The sequence below is a fragment of the Microtus pennsylvanicus genome, chromosome 4, assembly GCF_037038515.1.
Source record: "Microtus pennsylvanicus isolate mMicPen1 chromosome 4, mMicPen1.hap1, whole genome shotgun sequence".
Lineage (NCBI taxonomy): Eukaryota > Metazoa > Chordata > Mammalia > Rodentia > Cricetidae > Microtus > Microtus pennsylvanicus.
In genome coordinates, this window is record NC_134582.1 from 133,248,930 (window position 1) to 133,254,915 (window position 5,986).

The following is a 5,986-nucleotide window of genomic DNA, read 5'->3' on the forward strand; positions in this document are numbered from 1 at the left end:
CTGTAATATAGGATATTGAGGGATTGGGTTGTTCTCCAGCCTGTAGCCAGGGAACAAACCTCCCTATGCTCTAAATAGCTAAGTTTTATATTACTCATGAATAATTAGTCTTAGGATATTGAAAGAGTGGCATAGGCCACATAGGTGCTTCAAGCTCTTTATGATCATGTCCATAGGTTTCCTGTTTAAATTTCTGGGATGTTAGCATAGGTCTTTTATTTTCTATTTTTATTACTTTATTAATACTAGGAATCAAAATTTTCACTTCCTCCCCTCTTCCCACTTCCCTCATGCTCCCTCACTCCCCCTTCCCTTCCCCCTCCAGTCCTAAGAGTGCCCTGTGGGAAGTCCAAGGCCCTCCCCCCTCCATCCAGGCTTAGGAAGGTATGCATCCAAAATATACTAGGATCCCCAAACCAGTACATGCCATAGAGACAAATCCCAGTGCCATTATCATTGGCTTCTCTGTCTACCTCAAGTGTCAACCACAGGGGTCCAGTTTGATCCCATGCTCATTCACTGCCATTCCAGCTGGCTTTGGTGAGTTCCCATTAGTTCAGGCACACTGTCTCAGTGGGTGGACCAACCCCTGGTGGTCCTGACTTCCTTGGTCTTATTCTCCCTCCTTCTGTTCTTCCCAAGGTCCAGTTGACTGAGCTCCCAAGGCGTAGGTCTTTTAAAATGAAGCTGTTTCTCACTGCTCTCAGAGCATCTACTTTTGGTAGCCAGAGTTTAGGGGGATCAAGTGAAAAATTTTGAGCCATTTTTCTCCTGTTCATTAAGGTTCAGAAGCAGTGGTTCTCAAACTGTATTATAAAATAATATAGCATATAGCATGTATGCTAATATTAAGAGCACACAGCTGTCACAAAGAGACTCATTGGTACATGGAAAATGCTTCCAGTAGGATGTGTTATGAGTCAAGTAATAGAATAACTGACTTGGGTCATAAAAAACGATCTCTCACAGACTCTAGAACTTGTAAGAAAGGTCCAAGAGCATTCAGTGGCATAATGGGTCATTAAGTGTCTTCTTTCTTTTCATGTTTTTAAAACATCTTCATTGTCAGTTACGACTGCATTACTCTTAGCCAAGTATGGTGAGGAGAAGCAAGTGGAATAATGTCTTTGGGAACTCAACACACATCAGACAAACTTGTGTAAAATATTAGGAGAAGGTCCTTTGGTCATTGTTTCACTCTAAGTGCTTGAAATAACATAGAAAAGCCATTGCTTTATTCATCCTGATTCCTTCACTTCCTCTTTCTCTTCTGTCCACCATTCCCCCTGCTCATCCTTTTGAATCATCTCCACAAAGGACCCCAGCTTCCATCACCTCTTTGTACTAACTGATTTCTCTCAACTTTTTTCTCCTGATCTACACGGAATTTTGAGTTGCATTTAGGACACAAATAATTCAGCTTCTAAGAGCCCCTCTTTCTTTCCTTCTGTGGGAGCAGAGGTGCAATTTCTTTCCTCTTTGTTTCTTTCTAAATTTTCTATTACTTCCTTGGGAAACAAGTTTTTGGGTGAGGAAATAAAGCTTGGTGCATCTTGCAGAGATCCACTTGTAAGAAATGGAATGCTTCAGTGACTGTCAGATCACTGCCTAGTCTTCAGAGAATCAAGTGTTTAGAAGTTGCAGGATTCCCCCTGCCCTGCTGGATTGTGCCTCCACAGGGCTCCCCTTCTGTGCCTCCACAGGGCTCCCCTTCTCGTACTCTTCCCATTTCTGTAAAAGCAGTTCCATCTTTGACTCCTTTCTATTTCTCTCATATTCTGACGTCCATGAAATAATTTGTAACTTCAGAACATGCCGCAAATATGATTATTTCTCACACTTCACAGCCAGGCCAGTGGTCCAATCCAACATTCTCTTATCTGGGTCTTTTCTTATCTCCCTGCTCTCACCTTGGACTTCTTAAATTTATGCTCAACACAGGACCCTGAGCAATTCTATTAAAATGTAAATAAGATCAAGGCATGACTCTGTTTCAAATCCCTCCGTGCCTTCATATCTTATTACAATTAGGAGCCAAAGGTGTGACACCGGCCTCCAGGGTTGTCCGTGATCTGTGCTCCTCCCCACCTCTCTGCTTCATCATGCCTGGAGTGCTAGCACCTTGGGGGCCTTGTTCCTGCTGCTGTGATCTATTCTGTACACTCTTCAGGCTTTTTCTCATGTGCTGCCTTCTCAGGGAGTCTTTCCTCACTCTGTTTACAATTGCATCCTTTACCCCCTCCCTCACCTGTTGCCACTACTGTCTCTTTCTGTTAAAGTTGTTATAAGCATCTGCCATTGTTTAATTTTTTTTTGCACATTAACACATATTTATCTACTATTTAATTCATTCATTCTTCTATTCTTCCACTAGAATGCAAGTTCTGTGTATTGTATTATCCTTTTTTTGTTTTGTTTTATTTTTTAAACTTTTAAAGATGTAAACAAAAGTATACATAAAAGTGAAGTTTCTGGAAAAACCATTTGTTCTTCCCTGTCTTGTATCGTTCCTCAAATTTGACCTTGGCTTCCCGCCTTGCCTTGCGTTTCAGGGCTGGGTCCCTAAAGACATCCTTGTTGACAACAGTTTTGTCCAGGGGGATGTCCACAGAGTACCTTGTGGACATCAGGTGGTTGTAGTTATAAACCTTCACAAAGGGCTTGATCTTGAATCTCTTGGCAACTTTCTTCTTGCCCATGGCAGCTGTCACTTTTCAGGGATAGCGGTCAATTCCAGCTACCAGGGCATGGCAGTAAGGGCGGTCTGAGGTGCCATCATCAATGTTGTTCACGATGATGGCTTTGCTCCGGAGAAGCGTCCAGCCAGGACGAGCACCACTTTCCCGGGTTTCCTGAACTTGCCCATTTCGACAGCGAGCAGCCAGTTCCCAGCAGAAAGGAAAGGACTTGTATTATCCTTAGAAATAAGAGGAGTACCAAGTACAGAGAAATCATGAGGGAAATAAACTGCCTGCATGAACAAACATTATACAGTAGCACAAAATTCATAACAAACACATGCAAAATAAAGATATGGACTCTACATCACTCACTCATAATCATCTAATGTATCACCCTCCCTTCTTCACCAATTGTCCCTGAGCCCAAACTCAGACCATCAAACTTGACAGCAAGTGGCTTTGGTCACTGTGCCATATTGCTGGCTCTGGATAATTTTATATATGGAGTGAAATAGCACCAAGTATTATTTATTAGCGTTTTGATACTATTATCAAATATCACTTATGGAATTATATTTTTCACACACCATCCACCTAGACATTTCTCTCAGGTTTCGTCTAAGGCAGGTTTTTCTTTTTAAAAATTTTTTTATTGCTTTATAAATAATACCATTCAAAATTACCACTTCCTCTCCTCCTCCCATTTCCCTCTTGCTCCCCCACTCATCCTCCCCCCCCCTCCAGTCCTAAGAGAGGGCAGGGTACCCTGTAAGGCAGGTTTTTCTGCCACTCTCACCCCACCAGTCCAGGTAGTCATTACTTTGCTGTCTCTCACCATAACTTAGGTTTGCCTACTCTAGAGCATCATATCATGTGTGTTGAATCCTACCATAGATCTCTTCATTCCTTTCTGCCTCCACTTATACAAATAATGTCTGCAATAGTCATCCTTGTTTCTCCATGTGTTAGCAATTAGTTCCTTTAATCTGAAAAAATAATATTTTATTATATCAGTATAAGGTGATTTATCTTTCTATCTTACCAGTAATGGGCATCTGCCATTGTTTCATGACCCAGAAAATGGCCTGTCCAGATGAATGCTTCATGTTAAGCTGAAAAGAATATGTTTTCAGCTCTCATCTCATCAGCTAGCATAAATGTTATTGTACACGTCCTTTGGGGAAGCATGTGTTTCCATTTTTCCTTCGATAAATACTTGGAAAATATCATAACTGTTAGGCCCTAGTGTGTGTTTAGCTGTACAACAAATACTAAGCATATTTACAAAGTAGTTGTAGCATTTCTACATTTCCATTAGCAATGCTTTATGGCTTTAATTCATTTCCCTGTCGGAAAATGATATTGAGCATTTTTTCAAGTGTTGCCACTTACTCCTTTGTCGTGTGTCTTTGTAAAGTACCCTATGTGTTCTGTTGATAAGATCTTTATTAACTACATGGTCACGAGTGTTTCTTGACTTGGTGGTCTGTAGTGAACTTTATAAATGACATCTCTTAATGAGGAGTTTCTAAATTTGAGAGAGTGTACTCTGAAATTTTTCTTTTATTTCTGTTTCCTAAGACAGTTTTTTCTAACAGTCTGCAAAAAGATTTCTTTATGTTTTTTCTTGAACCTATTAGGATGAGATACTTCACATTTTGGCTTCTGCTTTATTTCTGCAGAATTTCAAGTTAAAATTACATTTTGTGGGGCAGAAGTTGTGCCCAAGCCCACTTGTGGAGGCCAGAAGACAAATTGTGAAAGTTGATTCTGTCTGTCTACCATGGGGACACAGGAGGTCAATCTCAGGTCATTAGACTTAGCCACAAGTAAGTTTTCCCCCTGAGCCAATTTGCTTGATGTGCATGACTTTATATATGGCATGAAGTTGGGATCAAGTTGCTTATTATGATTTAGATACCCATATTCCAATATTTCTTATTAAATGTCATTTTTCCCTTTCAGGTTTCTAAATCGGTATCATTTCTGGGCTTTTTATTGTCTTCAATAATCCATTTCTTTTTTAATTCAAATTCTGTAGTCATGTAATACATGCTTTTCCAATTTTTTGTCTTGTTCAATTATTATTTTTTAAATAATTTGCATTTCCACATACCTGATCAATTCCTATGAAAATTCTTTGGTGGATATATGATTGATAATTCTTGTATGGCTCAATACATGGCTTAGCACCGAGTTGGAAAGAAATATGTTCTGTCTCAAGCATACTGCCCTCAGGCTGCAATCCTTACTTCCACAGAGCCCCTGTCTGCTGCTTAAGACTTCCCTGTGCAGCTGCTCTACATAGAAATCTCCATCACAAACATACCCCAGCCGTGAAGCCTGAGGCCTATTCTCCCCTTCCCCTCTCCTCTCTTCTCTTACCTTACCTTCTCCTCTGTCTCTTCACCAGTTTGGGGATTGGCAAATTTTCCTGTGACTTTCTTGAGTGAGCTGAGAAGAGACGCTCACTCTTTCATTTCTTCTGCTTTTATTTGCAGCCAGTGATGGTACCTCTGTTCCATTTATGACAGTCTGGAAATCAGTAGTCAGGTAACAACTGGAAGAGGCACTGGCAGCTCAACCGCTAGAGCCTTGAGGGCAGCATGACTCTGCCAGCACCTTGACTTTGGAATGTCAGCCTGTGGAGGAGCTGTGAGACAACAGATTTCTGTGGCTTATACTCCTCAGCTTGTGACACGTGAAGTTCATATACACACAAATGCAAGGCTGTATTGAATATTATGCAACTTTTTCTATATTCTAAAATAGGCAACACTTATCTGTCCAAACTCTTCTGCTATTAGTCTACATTAATATAGAACTCTTCAGACACTCTATTTTCTCTAAGAGTATTATTAACTCTTAGAAATTGTGCTATAATTATGTTTACACAGATGATCATCTTTCTAATTCTGCCACATGTAAGCCAGCGATTTCCTACTGTGTGGTTACTATTTTCTTAGAAACATTTATCTTAGTGATTTGCAAACATTTGCGACAAACTTGACCTTTCTTTTCTAGTTGGCTAAATATCTAAATTCCTTTTATGAGAAAAAGTTTTGCATATTATATTATGAATGGATTGTGTGTAATAGGATCAAGAGAAATAGGAGCAAATCCATGCTATATTTGTCTATTCATCTGGAAAATAGTAAACAGCATGTGTAATATGGCATTATAGTTCTGGGCAGAGTGAGGCAATTTGAGGTTGTCTCCAAGCCAAGCAGCTAAAAATGAATGCCCAGAGCAGAAAATAAGACAAGACACATTGTAATACAGGGTATGATGAAAGCAAAATGAGG

General features: G+C 40.1%; 1 pseudogene; it reads right to left on the reverse strand.

Annotated features, from left to right (window-relative positions):
• Positions 1-2,432: 2,432 nt before the first annotated feature.
• Positions 2,433-2,866, reverse strand: LOC142849078 (large ribosomal subunit protein eL27-like; annotated as a pseudogene).
• Positions 2,867-5,986: the final 3,120 nt, after the last annotated feature.